The sequence below is a fragment of the Bufo bufo genome, chromosome 6 (assembly GCF_905171765.1).
Source record: "Bufo bufo chromosome 6, aBufBuf1.1, whole genome shotgun sequence".
Lineage (NCBI taxonomy): Eukaryota > Metazoa > Chordata > Amphibia > Anura > Bufonidae > Bufo > Bufo bufo.
In genome coordinates this window covers 245078036-245097968 of record NC_053394.1, presented here as the reverse complement: position 1 = coordinate 245097968, position 19933 = coordinate 245078036, and positions in this window count along the sequence as shown.

Here is a 19933-nt window from a genome sequence, read left to right as displayed (position 1 = left end):
CCTGACCTCAACCCGATTGAGATGCTGTGGCATGACATCAAGAAAGAGATTCACACCAGACATCCCAAGAATATTGCTGAACTGAAACAGTTCTGTAAAGAGGAATGGTCAAGAATTACTCCTGACCGTTGTGCACGTCTGATTTGCAACTACAGGAAACATTTGGTTGACGTTATTGCTCCCAAAGGAGGTTCAACCAGTTATTAAATCCAGGGCGGAGCCAGCAAGCCATGGTGTAGGTCGACTTCACCAGAGCTCCACACAGCTAGCCCAGCTTTAATAGATTTAATCAGTGGACGCGGATCCTAAGATGGGGAAAACCCTCAGAGACAAAGAGGGTGCCTCAGGGACCACCTCAAAGGCAAAAAAGACCCAGGGTGACCTGAACAAATTCCTCAACAGGCGATCCACATCGCACCCTGATGGAGGCAAGATGGCGCGAGAGGCGCGCAACCTCTCCGAACGGGAAAGAGCCGACTCGGAAGCCGACAGCTCCGACGCTGAAGTTTACAGCAGAAGCAAGTCGGACTCCCTGCCCTTAACTCGAAGCTTCCATCAACAATCGCTGACACAGGCCCTTCCCCCGGTCATGAAGGAACTATCGGATATTAAGGCCGAGTTCCAGCAGCTCGGTCACAGGGTAGAAAGCCTGGAAGAAAGCCAGGACTTGCTAGTCCAGCGGGAAGCGGGAGTTCACAACCACCTGACAACTATGTCCAAGATGATTAACACAACTTTCCTGAACTAGGAAGACCAGGAAAATAGAGGCCGGAGAAAAAACGTACGCCTGAAAGGAATACCTGAAGCGGTCCAAGCTGAAGACCTGGCCGGTACTGTACGCTACCTGTTTGCCTCCCTCATAGGTGAAGAACAAGCCGCCGCCATCGTCATAGAAAGGGCGCATAGAGCTCTTAGGCCCAAGCCGGCTGTGTGCTCGCCGCCCAGAGATGTAGTTTGTGCTCTCATGAACTTTTTGGACACTGCAGCTGTCCTGAGAGCGGCTAGGGAGAAAGGAGATCCCTCTCTGGACGGCCATAAAGTGCTATTATTTCAAGATCTGGCGGCGAGCACACTAGCCAAGCGCAGGAACTTGCGCCCATTAACCTCGCTCCTGAGAGAGAAGAAATTACCAGTTAGATGGCTGTTCCCTTTTGGCCTCAGCACCGCCATAGGAGGGAAGCAATACACAGTAAGACTCCCGGAGGACTTACTGCCTATATGGGAGGCATTGGGATCAGAAGCTCTGGACATTCAGTCATGGCTTCCTTGTAACCCGACAATAGACCTTCCAAACCTACCGCAGGCAGAGGAATGGCGCCTGGTGCAAAAGAAGAGATCTCCGAAGCAAATAATTACCTAACCTATTTGGACCTATTTGAATCGAGACCCCAGAATTCGCCATTATGGGGATCTCAGCGAACGCTATGTTCCAGCCTTATAGGATTCAGGTTCTATGTTACCCGTCTAACTGATCCTCCATTGTCCCTTCTGTTTGCTTTTCCAGCTCACTTCCCTTAATCTATATCCGTTTATCTTTATTCTCTCCCGCTTTTTCCCTCATACCTCTATCCCCCTTCTTATTTCCCTTCTCTTCTTGTCTTATCCTGTGCTCCATTATCAGGCCGTCATCGGTAATGCAATGTCTGCTGTTTGGTCGCTCATGGCTGATCGCTCACAGGGCTCATCTACCCTGTCTTCATTTGTACCTATGGCGCTGACACTGCACAATAATTTAGTGAGCTCGTTACATATACCGTGCTCCTACTTTGTATGATGTTTTTATATATCCACTGTCTGTTTTTCTTCATTGGGCTTAGTGTGTGGGATCTGGCTCAAGGGTGTTTACACACTAATTTCCCCCCCAGTCGGGGTTTATAACCCCTCAGGTAGTTATTACCTACTTAGTAACTGCCTCCATTATCATTTTCATCAGATGTTTTGTTCATGTATTTTTTGTTCCATTTGTTGCCCTGTGTCGCCCCCTTATGGTCATATAGATCTTCTGCTCAGGTTCACTCTTGTTTATAATGACTGACTTAAAGGTATTGTCTTTTAATGTAAATGGTATGAACACCCCACAAAAAAGGAGCCAAGTTTATCATTTCCTCCGGAAAGAGGGAGCTGACTTAGCCTTCCTGCAAGAGACCCATTTTAGGCATTTACATATCCCTAAAACAGTAAATAAGCATTTTGCGGTATGGCATCATGCCTCCTACTCTTCAGCTGCTAGAGGTGTTTCTATAGCCCTAGGACAAAAGTTCCCATTTACTTTAGAGGCCAAATTAGCTGACCCTGATGGTCGCTTTTTATTTTTAAAAGGTAAAGTAGTAAACACTATGTTCACTCTAGTGAATTTGTACGCTCCAAATAGTGGACAAATCACTTGGCTGCTACGCACCCTGGAGACTCTAAAAACGTTTAGAGAGGGATACCTCATCATAGGAGGGAACCTTAACCTCACGCTTGATCCTTTAATTGACTCGACCTCCACAGGGCGTCCTACCTCAAGAAGACAGTTGAGGAGACTACTTATTGCTCTCAGAGACTTGGGGGTCTCGGATGTCTGGCGCCTCCTCCATCCTGAGGAAAAAGATTACACCTTCCACTCACAGGCGCATAATTCATACCAGTGCCTGGATTATATTTTTGTAGCAAACCATCTGCTGTCCTCGATTTCTGAAGCAAGGATAGGGAACATAGTCATCTCTGACCATGCGCCTGTGAGTGTGGGGGTGAGGATCCACGCCCTACCTCCGAGATCCTGGGTCTGGAGGCTGAATGAGACGCTCCTGGAAGAGGAATCCCATAGGAAGGCCGTTGAGCTGTGTCTCAAAAATTATTTTCAAGAAAATACTGGGACCCTCGCTAATGGGACATCACTCTGGGAAGCCCATAAAGTTGTAGTAAGAGGGGAGCTCATTAGCTTGGGCTCTAGCGCCAAAAAGCGTAGGCAGAAACAATTGGACTCCCTTCTCCAGCAAATCTCCACACTTGAAACCCTTCACAAGAAAACTAGGACGGAAGAGGTCCTGGTGTCACTCAAGTGCTTGAGACATAAGGTCACTGACCTTTTGAACATTAGAGCAGCAGGGGCCTTGAGGACATTGCGCTTCAAGCAATACCTTCACGGGAATAGGGGTTCCAAGTTGGTATCCAGCCTTATTAAGGGCCAAAGGAATAGGTCCTTTATTCAGGCTATCAGATCCGCCTCGGGTCCCCGACTTATCAACACCCCAGCGATTGCCCAGGAGTTTTGCTCCTTTTATTCGAATCTGTATAACCTCCCGGTACCCCTTACTAATCAGCAAATTGAGGCACGTACATCGGATTTCCTCAAATCCATCAATATCCCGAGACTTTCAACAGATGATATACATCGGCTGCTACAACCATTCACAATAGAAGAGGTAGAAAAGGTCCTAATGTCTATCCCTACAGGTAAGAGCCCCGGGCCTGATGGGTTCCCAATCTCTTATTATAAAAAGTATAAAGATATCTTAATCCCACACTTTGTTGATGCATGTAATCTCCTCCTCACAGGTAATTCCATGACCCCACAGGCCCAGGAAGCACACATAACGATCATCCATAAGGAAGGAAAGGACAAGGAGGTCTGCGGTAGTTATAGGCCGATCTCATTATTGAATACTGATTTGAAGTGGTGGGCCAAGTTGCTTAACAGTAGGATGTCTAAATTGCTTCCTGGGCTTGTGGGTGAAGAACAGGTGGGATTCGTGGCGGGTAGGGAAGGTAGACATAATGTCAGCAGAGTGATACATGCGATCACCCACTCCATCAAATTTAGGTCCCCTCTTGTACTATTAGGCACAGATGCGGAGAAGGCGTTCGATAGGGTCAGTTGGGCCTATATGAGTAATGTACTAAATGCCTTTGGTTTTCCTGAAAACTTCATTAGAGCTATCTACACTCTATACTCTGCACCATCTGCGAGAGTACTGGTTAACGGCACCCTATCGAACGCCTTCCAAATTAGAAATGGTACGCGTCAGGGATGCCCTTTGTCCCCTACTTTATTTGTACTCACCCTAGAGACGCTTCTTCTTAAGTTCCGACAATCCCCCTTGATCAAGGGTGTGAAAATAGGTAATTACACCCACAAGATGGCCGCCTTTGCGGACGACTTACTGCTTCTGATGACTAATCCTGAAGAGGCTCTACCGGAGGTTATGCAGATTTTCGAATCCTTTGGGGTTATATCAAATTTCAAGATTAATTTTGATAAGTCGGAGGCCCTTGGAGTCTCCCTTTTGACTGCTTTACGTACTAAAGTCAAAGCCCTCACACCATTCAAATGGCCTTCACAAGCAATAAAATATTTAGGGGTGATGATTCCGATGGACCCCAAGTTGCTGTTTAGGCTTAATTTTCCTCCACTGCTCTCCAAAGTCACCTCTGTTCTCTTTAAGAGCAGCTCTCCTTTCCTTTCCTGGCTAGGCAGGAAAAATGTTCTTACCACCTATATCCTGCCATTGATTATGTACACCTTAAGAGCCCTTCCCATTTTAATCCCAGCTAGTTTCATTAATAAACTGCAATCCATCATGAGCAGATATTTATGGGATAAGGGCCGCCCTAGAATGTCCTTTTGCCTTCTTTCCCGTAGGAGGAAAAATGGGGGTATTTCACTACCTGATCTACCGACTTATATGCAGGCTATCAGTTTGGAGAGATGGCTTAAATTGACTAGACAAGAGACGCACTGTATGCATATAGACTTAGAATTGGCTCTGTTGGGCAAAGAATCTTTTCACAGATTGTGGACACCTGGGAGGACAGGGGAAGGACCTAAAGTGGAGAGTGAGCTAACCAGAGGAATGCTCCATGTATGTCATAAGGCTACGGCTTTAACCTCTACTCAGGGTAAGATATCTCCACTTGCTCCTATTTCAGTTATTCCCACACTCCTGTTCCCACAAATTAAGTCTCCTTCAGATATTTGGCTAGCACTTTCACACCATAGAATAGGAGACATGAAAAAGTTTCAAACCTCATCCGACTTTTATACTGCCCTCTCAGGTGATCCAGCTCCTGGCAAAGATTTCATCCAAAGAAATGACTTTGAGAGTATCTGCAGACAGTTTATGACCTCTAAGTTCCAATTCCAGATCCGACGTGGTTGGAGAATTATGTATTATTACCAAGCTTACCCCACAAATGTACCACCCTCATTTATAGACAGATTCTAAGCGCAAGAGATTCTAATGTGCCGCCATGGGTAGCCGAGTGGGGAAGAGAGCTTCACCTTAAGTTTGATGACGCTGATATTAAGTGGATTCAAAAATCTTCGCATGGCTTCTCCAAGTGTATAAAAATACAGGAAAATTCTGTTAAGACAGCGCTGCGGTGGTATAGAACTCCCGAGTACCTTTTTAAAATCAAGATGCTCTCCACTGATCTTTGCTCGAGGTGTGCTGCCGCCACTGGCTCCCTATCTCACATCTGGTGGTCCTGCCCGGCAATCAGATCCTTCTGGGAAGGTATTGAATCCGCTATTAATGTAATTTGTGCAATGACCCTGAAGCTCTCAGCCCAGCTGGTTTTACTCTGGTTACCTACTCCAGACTTTCGCCCGGGGAAAAACAATTTGGCCACGCATTTGCTCATGGCCGCAAAGCTTTCGATCCCAGTAAAGCGGAGATCAATTGATCCACCATCACTAGGGATGTGGCGTGACAGGGTCCACCAGATGTGCCAGATGGAAGAATTGATAGGTTGGACGTATCACAGCAGAGACAGATTCTTGCAGCTCTGGCAACCTTGGTTAAACTATAGATCAGATCTTCTCAACTCTCAGCAATGGGACTCTGAATAGGATTTTTGGTAGGTAGCCAACTTTTTCTCCCCTCCTGCCTGTCCCCCGCCCGGCCCATTATAGAGACCTACTCTGGTGACACACAGTCAATTTATGTTTGTACCATACCTCAGATAATATGAGCAGTCCTACCTCCACTACCGGCCTGAGCGGGATACATAATATACTTAGGGTTGACACAATGTTGGGGCTGTTTTTTCCCCCTTCCTTTTATTGATATGTAACTATTGTTATGTATATTTGTACTGTAAGATCGATCACTTTAAGGGCCTTTTAGCCCTAGACAAGTGGTGGTCACATCCTAGCTTGTATTGTTAGGCAATGCCTTTGATGCTGTTTACCTAAATTTGACTGTGATGTGATACACGCTATATTACGCTTTATACTATTTGATGATCTTTGTTTGTTTGACCAATAAAAAGAGATTTCAAACAGTTATTAAATCCAAGGGTTCACATACTTTTTCCACCTGCACTGTGAACGTTGTTTACATGGTGTGTTCAATAAAAACATGGTAACATTTAATTCTTTGTGTGTTATTAGTTTAAGCAGACTGTGATTGTCTATTGTTGTGACTTAGATGAAGATCAGATCACATTTTATGACCAATTTGTGCAGAAATCCATATCATTCCAAAGGGTTCACATACTTTTTCTTGCAACTGTAAGTTTTAAAACTGCCTGCTGTCGTTTACCCCTGGCTGTGCTGAAGTTGGTGGTGAAGGTGTTATGCTGACCAGATGAGGAGCTGGTAGAGGATGAGGAAGCAGAGTAGGAGGAGGAAGCAACAGGAGGCAAACTGAAGCGCCCTGTCATCCTCGGTGGTGGAAGGACATGAGCCAAACTGCTATACGCCTTAGGCCCAGCCACCACTGCATTTACCCGGTGTGCTGTTATGGAGATATAATGGCCCTGACCGTGCTTACTGGTCCACGTATCCGTAGTCAGGTGCACCTTTCCACAGATAGTGTTACGCAGTGCACACCTGATTTTGTCCCCCACTTGGTTGTGAAGGGAAGGGATGGCTCGCCTTGAAAAGTAGTGACGGCTAGGCACAACGTACTGTGGGACAGTCACCACCATTAGGCCTTTAAAACTATCCGTCACCACCAGACGGAATGACAGAATTTCAAAGGCAAGTCATTTAGAAATGCTGGCATTCAGGGCTTGGGATCGCAGGTGGGTAGGGGGGTACTTCCTCTGCCTCTCCAGTGTTTGGGAGATGGAGAGCTAAACGCTTCCGTGGGACATTGTGGAAATGCTTGGTGACCCAGGTGGTGGTGTTGCTGTAAGATCCTCTGTTTGTGGGTTGGCAGGTTGTACTGTCACTCCAGAGGTGGATGAAGAGGCCGAGACTGCAGCAGAAGAGGAAGCAGGAGGAGCCAGAGACCTTTCTTGGTTTTTATGGTGTCTACTCCACTGCAGCTCGTGCTTTGCACTTAAATGCCTGGTCATGCAGGTTGTGCTCAGGTTGAGAACGTTTATGCCTTGCTTCAGGCTCTGATTGCACAGCGTGCAAACCACTCATGTCTTGTCAGCACATTGTCTAAAGAACTGCCACGCCAGGGAACTCCTTAAAGCTGGCTTTGGTGTGCTCGGTCCCTTGCAGCGGTGGGCCGTAGGAGGCGTACTGTCTAGAGGACGGCCGCTCCGCTTTTGCACCCTGCTCCCTCTTCTGCTGTGCTGGTGGCTCTGTGCGACCACCGCATCTTCCTCTGAACTACATCGGTCACTCGCATGACCTTGATTCCATGTGGGGTCGAGGACCTCATCATCCTCCGCATCATCTTCCACCCAGTCTTCACCCCTGACTTCGTGTCGGTCTGCACACTTTCGAAAGCCCCAGCAGTTCGCACCTGTGTTTCGTCATCATCCGAGACGTGCTGCGATGGTCCTCCCATGTACTCATCTTGAAAAATAAGTGGTTGGGCATCGGTGCACTCAATCTCTTCCACTTCTGGGGCAGGGCTAGTTGGAAGGCCCAAGGAAACCCTGCTAACAGAGTCATCAAAAAGCAGAAGAGAGTGCTGCATGACTTGGGGCTCAGACTGCTTGGCTGATTTGCAAGGGGGTGAGGTGAAAGACTGATGGACATCGGCTGCAGGTGCAAACTGTGGTCTTTCAGCAGGATACTGGGTGGGAGACAATGTGAAGGAACTGGATCTACTGTCAGCAACCCAATCTACTATCGCTTGTACTTGTTCAGGCCTCACCATTCGTAGAGCAGCATTAGGCCCGACCAAAATACCGCTGCAGGTTTTGTCGCCTACTCGCACCTGAGGAAGGGGTTTCACTTGTGCGTGTAGCTAACACAGATCGACCACATCCTCTCCCTGCAACAGGAGCTCCACCAGCAGCACCACGACCTGGGCCACATTCCTTATTTGACGCTCACCTCATATTTTTAGAATTTAGGAACTTGCCCTAAATGGGTGTTTAATTAATAGTAGAAAAGAACGACAGTATGTAAAAAGTGTATCTCACACGGTCTGAACGAGACTAGGCCTCAATTGAGGATTTCTTTGCACAAAACGGCTGTATTTCAAATGGCTGTATTTCAAATGGCTGTATTTCAAAAGGCTGAATCAAACCCCTGTATGTATATGGGGTATCACAAACGCCCTGAATCAGTGTAGGCCTGAATTAAAGATTTATTTGCACAAAATGGCTGTATTTCAAATGGCTGTATTTCAAATGGCTGAATCAAACCCCTGTATGTATAGGGGGGATCTCACACGCCCTGAATTTGTGTAGGCCTAAATTAAAGATTTCTTTGCACAAAATGGCTGTTTTTCAAATGGCTGTATTTCAAATTGCTCTACTTCAAATGGCTGAATCAAACCCCTGTATGCATAGGGGCGATCTCACACGCCCTGAATCAGTGTAGGCCAGAAGTAAATATATCTTTGCACAAAATGGCTGTATTTCAAATGGCTGTATTTCAAATGCCTGATTCAAACCCCTGTATGTAGAGGTGGTATCTCACAGGGCCTGAAACAATGTAGGCCTAAAGTAAATATATCTTTGCACAAAATGGCTGTATTTCTAATGCCTGATTCAAACCTCTGTATGTAGGGGGGTATCTCACACGGTATGAACCAGTGTAGGCCTGAAGTAAATATATATTTGCACAAAATGGCTGTATTTCAAATGGCTGTATTTCAAATTGCTGTACTTCAAATGGCTGAATCAAACCCCTGTATGCATAGGGGGATCTCACACGCCCTGAATCAGTGTAGGCCTGACTTAAAGATTTCTTTGCACAAAATGGCTGTATTTCAAAAGGCTGTACTTCAAATGGCTGAATAAAACCCCTGTATGTATAGGGGGGATCTCACACACCCTGAATCAGTGTATGCCTGAATTAAAGATTTATTTGCACAAAATGGCTTTATTTCAAATGGCTGTACTTCAAATGGCTGTAGTTCAAATGGCTGAATCAAACCCCTGTTATGTATAGGGGAGATCTCACACACTCTGAATCAGTGTAGGCCTGAATAAAAGATTTCTTTGGACAAAATGGCTGTATTTAAAATGACTGTATTTAAAATGGCTGAATCAAACCCCTATATGTATAGGGGGGATCTCACACGCCCTAAATCAGTGTAGGCCTGAAGAAAATATATCTTTGCACAAAATGGCTGTATTTCAAATGGCTGTATTTCAAATGGCTGTACTTCAAATGGCTGAATTAAGCCCCTATATGTATAGGGGGGATCTCACACGCCCTGAATCAGTCTAGGCCTGAATTAAAGATTTATTTGCCCAAAATGGCTGTATTTCAAATGGCTGTATTTCAAATGGCTGTACTTCAAATGGCTGAATCAAACCCATGTATGTATAGGTGGGATCTCACATGCCCTGAATCAGTGTAGGCCTGAATTAAAGATTTCTTTGCACAAAATGGCTGTATTTCAAATGGCTGTACTTCAAATGGCTGAATCAAACCCCTGTGTGTATAGGGGGGATCTCACACGCCCTGAATCAGTATAGGCCTGAATTAATGTTTTTTTAGGACAAAATGGCTGTATTTCAAATGGCTGTATTTAAAATGCCTGATTCAAACCCCTGTATGTAGGGGGGTATCTCACATGGTCTGAACCAGTGTAGGCCTAAAGTAAATATATCTTTGCACAAAATGCTGTATTTCAAATGGCTGTATTTCTAATGCCTGATTCAAACCGCTGTATTTAGGGGGGTATCTCACACGGTCTGAACCAGTGTAGGCCTGAAGTAAATATATCTTTGCACAAAATGGCTGTATTTCAAATGGCTGTATTTCAAATGGCTGTACTTCAAATGGCTGAATCAAATCCCTGAATTTATAGGGGGGATCTCACACGCCCTGAATCAGTGTAGGCCTTAATTAAAGATTTCTTTGCACAAAATAGCTGTATTTCAAATGGCTGTACTTCAAATGGTTGAATCAAACCTTGTATGTATAGGGGGGATCTCACACGCCCTGAATCAGTGTAGGCCTGAATTAAAGATTTCTTTGCACAAAATGGCTGTATTTCAAATGGCTGTATTTCAAATGGCTGAATCAAACCCCTGTATGAATAGGGGGGATCTCACACGCCCTGAATCAGTGTAGGCCTGAATTAAAGATTTCTTTGCACAAAATGGCTGTACTTCAAATGGCTGAATTTAACCCCTGTATGTATAGGGGGGATCTCACACGCCCTGAATCAGTTTAGGCATGAATTAAAGATTTCTTTGCACAAAATGGCTGTACTTCAAATGGCTGAATCAAACCCCTGTATGTATAGGGGGGATCTCACACGCCCTGAATCAGTGTAGGCCTGAATTAAAGATTTCTTTGCACAAAATGGCTGTATTTCAAATGGCTGTATTTAAAATAGCTGTATTTAAAATTGCTGAATCAAACCCCTGTATGTACAGGGTGGATCTCACAAGCCCTGAATCAGTGTAGGCCTGAATTAAAGATTTCTTTGTACAAAATGGCTGTATTTCAAATGGCTGTATTTCAAATGGCTGTACTTCAAATGGCTGAATCAAACCCCTGTATGTATAGGGGGGATCTCACACGCCCTGAATCAGTATAGGCCTGAATTAATGATTTTTTTGGACAAAATGGCTGTATTTCAAATGGCTGTATTTCAAATGCCTGATTCAAACCCCTGTATGTAGGGGGGTATCTCACATGGTCTGAACCAGTGTAGGCCTGAAGTAAATATATCTTTGCACAAAAATGCTGTATTTCAAATGGCTGTATTTCTAATGCCTGATTCAAACCGCTGTATGTAGGGGGGTATCTCACACGGTCTGAACCAGTGTAGGCCTGAAGTAAATATATCTTTGCACAAAATGGCTGTATTTCAAATGGCTGTATTTCAAATGGCTGTACTTCAAATGGCTGAATCAAATCCCTGTATTTATAGGGGGGATCTCACACGCCCTGAATCAGTGTAGGCCTGAATTAAAGATTTCTTTGCACAAAATGGCTGTACTTCAAATGGCTGAATTTAACCCCTGTATGTATAGGGGGGATCTCACACGCCCTGAATCAGTTTAGGCATGAATTAAAGATTTCTTTGCACAAAATGGCTGTATTTCAAATGGCTGTACTTCAAATGGCTAAATTAAACCCCTGTATGTATAGTGGGGATCTCACACGCCCTGAATCAGTGTAGGCCTGAATTAAAGATTTCTTTGCACAAAATGGCTGTATTTCAAATGGCTGTATTTCAAATGGCTGTATTTAAAATTGCTGAATCAAACCCCTGTATGTACAGGGGGATCTCACAAGCCCTGAATCAGTGTAGGCCTGAATTAAAGATTTCTTTGTACAAAATGGCTGTATTTCAAATGGCTGTATTTCAAATGGCTGTACTTCAAATGGCTGAATCAAACCCCTGTATGTATAGGTGGGATCTCACACGCCCTGAATCAGTGTAGGCCTGAATTAAAGATTTATTTGCACAAAATGGCTGTATTTCAAATGGCTGTATTTCAAATGCCTGATTCAAACCCCTGTATGTAGGGGGGTATATTACACGGTCTGAACCAGTGTAGGCCTGAAATAAATATAACTTTGCACAAAATGGCTGTATTTCAAATGGCTGTATTTCAAATGCCTGATTCAAACCCCTGTATGTAGGGGGGTATCTCACATGGTCTGAACCAGTGTAGGCCTAAAATAAATATATCTTTGCACAAAAATGCTGTATTTCAAATGGCTCTATTTCTAATGCCTGATTCAAACCCCTGTATGTAGGGGGTATCTCACACGGTCTGAACCAGTGTAGGCCTGAAGTAAATATATCTTTGCACAAAATGGCTGTATTTCAAATGGCTGTATTTAAAATGGCTGAATCAAACCCCTGTATGTATAGGGGGGATCTCACACGCCCTAAATCAGTGTAGGCCTGAAGAAAATATATCTTTGCACAAAATGGTTGTATTTCAAATGGCTGTACTTAAAATGGCTGAATCAAGCCCCTATAAGTATAGGAGGAATATCACACGCCCTGAATCAGTGTAGGCCTGAATTAAAGATTTATTTGCCCAAAATGGCTGTATTTCAAATGGCTGTATTTTAAATGGCTGTACTTCAAATGGCTGAATTAAACCCCTGTATGCATAGGTGGGATCTCACACGCCCTGAATCATTGTAGTCCTGAATTAAAGATTTCTTTGCACAAAATGGCTGTATATCAAATGGCTGTATTTCAAATGGCTGTACTTCAAATGGCTGAATCAAACCCCTGTATGTATAGGGTGGATCTCACACGCCCTGAATCAGTGTAGGCCTGAATTAAAGACTTCTTTGCACAAAATGGCTGTAGTTCAAATGGCTGTATTTAAAATGCCTGATTTAAACCCCTGTATGTAGGGGGGTATTATACACGGTCTGAACCAGTGTAGGCCTGAAATGAATATATCTATGCACAAAATGCCTGTATTTCAAATGTCTGTATTTCAAATGCCTGATTCAAACCCCTGTATGTAGGGGGGTATCTCACATGCTCTGAACCAGTGTAGGCCTGAAGTAAATATATCTTTGCACAAAAATGCTGTATTTCAAATGGCTGTATTTCTAATGCCTGATTCAAACCCCTGTATGTAGGGGGGTATCTCACACAGTCTGAACCAGTGTAGGCCTGAAGTAAATATATCTTAGCACAAAATGGCTGTATTTCAAATGGCTGTATTTCAATCGGCTGTACTTCAAATGGCTGAATCAAATCCCTGTATTTATAGGGGGGATCTCACACGCCCTGAATCAGCGTAGGCCTGAATTAAAGATTTCTTTGCACAAAATACCTGTATTTCAAATGGCTGTATTTCAAATGGCTGTACTTCAAATGGCTGAATCAAACCCCTGTATGTATAGGGGGGATCTCACACGCCCTGAATCAGTGTAGGCCTGAATTAAAGATTTCTTTGCACAAAATGGCTGTATTTCAAATGGCTGTACTTCAAATGACTGAATCAAACCCCTGTATGTATAGGGGGGATCTCACATGCATGATGGGCTCCGATATTTTCCTGACAGGAATATATTGGCAAAAGTCTCAGCTTTTAATATCTGCATTTATGACTAGCCAGTATAGTCAGTGGCATATCCGTTTGGTGCGGTTTTTCTGTGATTTATATGATTATATTTTCATCCGCACAATGCTCCGTTTTGTGTAGGATGCCTTTGTGGTGCATGTGGACCGCGCCGACATCCTCCACCGTATGCATTTTTTTTACTGGGGATAGTCGTTTGCTGCGGTCCACATGCGGTGGGGCTGCTCCCCCAATGAAAAACACGCTACAGTGTTAGGGGTTGAGCAGCTCCCCCAGATTTGCTACTATATTTCTGTGTCTGTGTCTTGTTTTATATGTAGTGTATGTGCCTTTACCTGGCATTCAAACACTCTTTTGCACCTGGTAACCTCCATCACACGGTCTGATATGGGTGTGGCTTACAGTCTTGCTTTGTTCACATTGCATCAAGTTTTCCTGCTAGGCGGTTGTGTGGAAGCTTGGCTGTGAGCTGGATAACATCACCTTCAGACCTTGTTCACACCATAGGTAGCTTAGTGGTAGGACCCCTTGCCATGCTGAGTGACCGTGACATGGTGCATGATGGGCTCCGATATTTTCCTGACAGGAATATATTGGCAAAAGTCTCAGCTTTTAATATCTGCATTTATGACTAGCCAGTATAGTCAGTGTCATATCTGTTTGGTGCATTTTTTCTGTGCTTTATGGGATCTCACATGCCCTGAATCAGTGTAGACCTGAATTAAAGATTTATTTGCACAAAATGGCTTTATTTCAAATGGCTGTATTGCAAATGCCTGATTTAAACCCCTGTATGTAGGGGGGTATCTCACACGGTCTGAACCAGTGTATGCCTGAAGTAAATATATCTTTGCACAAAATGGCTGTATTTCAAATGCCTTATCCAAACCCCTGTATGTAGGGGGGTATCTCACATGGTCTGAACCAGTGTAGGCCTGAAGTAAATATATCTTCGCACAAAATGGCTGTATTTCAAATGGCTGTATTTCGAATGCCTGATTCAAACCCCTGTATGTAAGGGGTATCTCACACGGTCTGAACCAGTGTAGGCCTGAAGTAAATATATCTTTGCACAAAATGGCTGTATTTCAAATGACTGTATTTCATATGGCTGTACTTTAAATGGCTGAATCAAACCCCTGTATGTACAGGGGGGATCTCACAAGCCCTGAATCAGTGTAGGCCTGAATTAAAGATTTCTTAGCACAAAATGGCTGTACTTCAAATGGCTGAATCAAACCCCTGTATGTATAGGGGGATCTCAAACGCCCTGAATCAGTGTAGGCCTGAATTAAAGATTTCTTAGCACAAAATGGCTGTATTTCAAATGGCTGTACTTCAAATGGCTGAATCAAACCCCTGTATGTATAGTGGGGATCTCACACGCCCTGAATCAGTGTAGGCCTGAATTAAAGATTTATTTGCACAAAATGGCTTTATTTCAAATGGCTGTATTTCAAATGGCTGATTTAAACCCCTGTATGTAGGGGGGTATCTCACACGGTCTGAACCAGTGTATGCCTGAAGTAAATATATCTTTGCGCAAAATAGCTGTATTTCAAATGGCTGTATTTCTAATGCCTGATACAAAACCCCTGTATGTAGAGGGGGTATTTCACAGGGCCTGAACCACTGTAGGCCTGAAGTAAATATATCTTTGCACAAAATGGCTGTATTTCTAATGCCTGATTCAAACCCCTGTATGTGGGGGGATATCTCACACGGTCTGAATCAGTGTAGGTCTGAAGTAAATATATCTTTGCACAAAATGGCTGTATTTCAAATGGCTGTATTTCAAATGCCTGATTCAAACCCCTGTATGTAGAGGGGGTATCTCACACGGTCTGAATCACTGTTGGCCTGAAGTAAATATATCTTTGCAAAAAATGGCTGTATTTCAAATGGCTGTATTTCAAATGCCTGATTCAAACCCCTGTATGTAGAGGGTTTATCTCACAGGGCCTGAACCAGTGTAGGTCTGAATTCAATATTGGTGCACCAAATGGCGATATTTAAAATCTCTGAATGTAACCCAAATGTATTAAGGGTGTATCTCACAATGTCATCTGCATGAAAGGCTGCCAACTAAATTTTCTGTTCCCAAACGCGTGTTTGTTTAACATCTGAATTTGACAGCATTATATAAGCCTGTAATTTCACACGTGCTGATGCTGCAAGGCCTGAAAATAGTGTGTTTTGTCAAAATAGTGTGTTTTTTAAACCCCAGAAAATGATGGATTTATTTCTAGCTTAAATTGCACACTGTCTAATCAAGATGTTGTAGATTGCCATAATTGTGTTTTTTTGGTAACAGAAATATGAAAGATGTATATATTACACTTAAATTTAACACTTGCAGATCTGGAAAATACAGTTTTTTGAAAAAAAGTGTGTTTTTCAAACCCCAGAAAATGATGTGTGTATTTCTACCTTAAGTTACACACTGACTAATCCAGATATTGTAGTTTGCCCCCAAAAAATGGTGATTTGCAATGTCCCAAAAGCTCAGATGCAGTGCTGGTGCACTGAACATGCATTAATTAATATAAAATATATTAAACTTGAATTTAACACTTGCAGATCTGGAAAATACAGTTTAAAAAAAAAAGTGTGTTTTTTCAAACCCCAGAAAATGATGGGTGTATTTCTACCTCAAATTGCACACTGACTATTACAGATGTTGTAGATTGCCCAAAAAGTTTTTTTTTGCTAACAGAATATGAAAGCCGTATATATTAAACTTGAATTTAACACTTACAGATCTGGAAAATACTGTTTTTTGGGGAAAAAAAAGTGTGTTTTTCAAACCCCAGAAAATGATGTGTGTATTTCTACCTTAAATTACACACTGACTAATCCAGATATTGTAGTTTGCCCCCAAAAAATGGTGATTTGCAATGTCCCAAAAGCTCAGATGCAGTGCTGGTGCACTGAGCATGCATAAATTAATATAAAATATATTAATCTTGAATTTAGCACTTGCAGATCTGGAAAATACAGTTAAAAAAAAAGAAAAAAAAGTGTTTTTTTCAAACCCCAGAAAATGATGGGTGCATTTCTACCTCAAATTGCACACTGACTATTACAGATGTTGTAGATTGCCAAAAAAGCCTTTTTTTGCTAACAGAATATGAAAGCCGTATATATTAAACTTGAATTTAACACTTACAGATCTGGAAAATACAGTTTTTTGGAAAAAAAAGTGTGTTTTTCAAACCACAGAAAATGATGGGTGTATTTCTACCTTAAATTACACACTGACTAATCCAGATATTGTAGTTTGCCCCCAAAAAATGGTGATTTGCAATGTCCCAAAAGCTCAGATGCAGTGCTAGTGCACTGAGCATGCATAAATTTATATAAAATATATTAAACTTTAATTTAACACTTACAGATCTGGAAAATATAGTTTTTTGGAAAAAAAAGTGTGTTTTTCAAACCACAGAAAATGATGGGTGTATTTCTACCTTAAATTGCACACTTACCAATACAGATGTTGTAGATTGCCAAAAAAGTCTTTTTTTGGTAACAGAATATGAAAGCTGTATATATTAAACTTGAATTTAACACTTGCAGATCTGGAAAATACTGTTTTTTGAAGAAAAAAAAGTGTGTTTTTCAAACCCCAGAAAATGATGGGTGTATTTCTACCTTAAATTGCACACTGACTAATACAGATGTTGTAGATTGCCAAAAAAGTGTTTTTTTGGTAACAGAATATGAAAGCTGTATATATTAAACTTGAATTTAACACTTGCTGATCTGGAAAATACTGTTTTTTGAGAAAAAAAAAGTGTGTTTTTCAAACCCCAGAAAATGATGTGTGTATTTCTACCTTAAATGCACACTGACTAATCCAGATGTTGTAGTTTGCCCCCAAAAAATTGTGATTTGCAATGTCCCAAAAGCTCAGATGCAGTGCTGGTGCACTGAGCATGCATTAAATGGCCGCCGCCGCCGCCACCCACCTAACTAACAGAATTATAAAAGTTTTTTTTTTTTGGTCAATGGCCTCAGGGCAGGGTAAAACGATTGTGTCCTGCACCCACACAACTATTTCTAGGTAGATCGCTGAATTAGATTCTCTCCTATTCTCTCCCCGAAATCACAAGTCCAGCAGCATCTTCTCCCTACACTTGTAACAGCAGAGTGACGTGCGGCGCTACGTGACTTAAGCTTATATACAGCCTGGGTCACATGCTGCTCTGGCCAATCACAGCCATGCCATTAGTAGGCATGGCTGTGATGGCCTCTTGGGGCAAGTAGTATGATGCTTGTTGATTGGCTGCTGTGCAGCCTTTCAAAAAGCACCAAGAAAGCGCTGAACACCAAACCCGAACCCGAACTTTTACGGAAATGTTCGAGTTCAGGTCCGGGGTTTAAAAATCCTAAAGTTCGGTATGAACCCGAACTTTACAGTTCGGGTTCGCTCAACCATAGAGGCTGCCATGTACTGACAGAGCGCTACCTGGTCCTGGTGGTCGGGGTTGAGGATTGTGTTTCTCAAGGATCATTTATCTATTGGGAAATACAGGGCATAGTATAATACACTAGAATCTATTTACTATAAAGATATTAGCCCTACCCCCGAATGATAATACAATTTGGGGGTCACCTTCTTTAGTATTTTTTGAATTTATATCCTGCTGAGTGAATGGAACACTTCAACTCAGGGATCAAAACTCCAGACTGAACTGGACACCACTGGTCTGAAACTAACTGGCTAGGCCTGAGCTAAGCTATATATATGGGAGGTATTGTCTCCCCCTAGTGGTAGGCTCAGTGTAATGCAATCAAAATACACCTGCAAGCAGGGATCATACATAAAGATTCATTGCAGCATAAAACAGGCTATATAAAGAATGTTAAGCAATACACAACAACTTTGCAGTACCCACGAGGATAGTGGGACACTGCATACCCCCTTTGTTTAACCTCCTCAGGACCGCCGCACGCAGGATTGCGTCCTGGCGGCAGCCCTGTTATTCCTCCTGGACGCGCGAGACGCGAGATAAGGTGTTAAATGGCTTCTGTGCTCCTCTGCTGGTCCTTTTCGTCGGTTGGTCCCAGCAGAGGAGCACACATCACTGTGAGTACACACCAAACACTTAGCCCCAGATCACCCCCATCACCCCAATTAACCCCTTTATCACTCCTTGATCACCCCTGTCAATCACTAGTGAAAGGGAAAAAAGTGATCAGTGTAAGGCTACTTTCACACTAGCGTCGGGGTTCCGCTTGTGAGCTCCGTTTGAAGAGTCTCACAAGCGGCCCCAAACGCATCCGTCCAGCTACCAATGCATTCTGAGTGGATGCGGATCCGCTCAGAATGCATTAGTCTGGCAGCGTTCAGCCTCCGCTCCGCTCAGCAAGCGGACACCTGAACGCTGCTTGCAGCGTTCGGGTGTCCGCCTGGCCGTGCGGAGGCAAACGGATCCGTCCAGACTTACAATGTAAGTCAATGGGGACGGATCTATTTGAATTTGACACTATATGGCTCAATTTTCAAACGGATCCGTCCCCCATTGACTTTCAATGTAAAGTCTGGACGGATCCGTCTGAAGCTACTTTCACACTTAGAATTTTTTCTACAATATAATGCAGACGGATCCGTTCTGAACGGATCCCAAGTCTGCATTATATGAGCGGATCCGTCTGGGCAGACCCCAGACGGATCCGCTCTGAACACAAGTGTGAAAGTAGCCTTAACTGTCACTTTTTTTTTCACTAGTATTGACGGTTAGGTTTTAGGTTAGTTTAGGCCCCTTTGTTAGGTAGCTAGCGTCGGTTAGCGCCCAGCCCACCGCACCGCAGTCACTGATTCGCTGATTAGCGTATCGCTAATCAGCATTGATACTTTTATAGTATCTGTAAGTGATCAGAACTGATCACAGTCAGATCTATAATAGTAGTAGTGTCACCTTAGTTCGCCCTCCACCCAAAACGCAGTGTTTGCCCGATCAGGCCTGATCGGTCGCCCACACGTGCGTTCACCCATGCCCGCCCAGCCGCAGTGACAAAATGTTTTAGTTTTTTTTATCACTGCACAATCACTTTACAAGCGCTGCGGCGATAAAAAAATCAGTTTTGATATTTTTTATCAATCGCAGCGGCTTCCGGTACTTTGCTAGCCTCCCATTTGTAAGACAGGCTTGCTTTTTTTCTTGGGTAGTCTCAGGGAATACCCCCTAAATTTAGTTGACCAAATGGCAAATAAGAGGTATTCTTCTGAAGAGGCCTACAGGCTTCTGACCCAGTCGGATGAGGAATGGGAACCCTCATCTGACGAATCCAGCGGGTCAGAATACAAACCTGTAGAAAGCAGTGGCAGTCTGACCCAAAGTTCGGACGATGAGGTTGAGGTCCCTGATACCACCAGGCGTACGCGGCCCCGTGTTGCTAGACCACAGGTTGCGCAGGATCCGCTTCAAGGGCAGCAGAGTGGGGCTGGCGCTGTCGGATTATGTGGTGAGGCATACACCAGCAGCGCAGCCCATCCTGGACCTAGTACCAGCACTGCCGTACAACATGGTGAAGTGGCGAGCACCAGAAGGGCAGTTGAAGC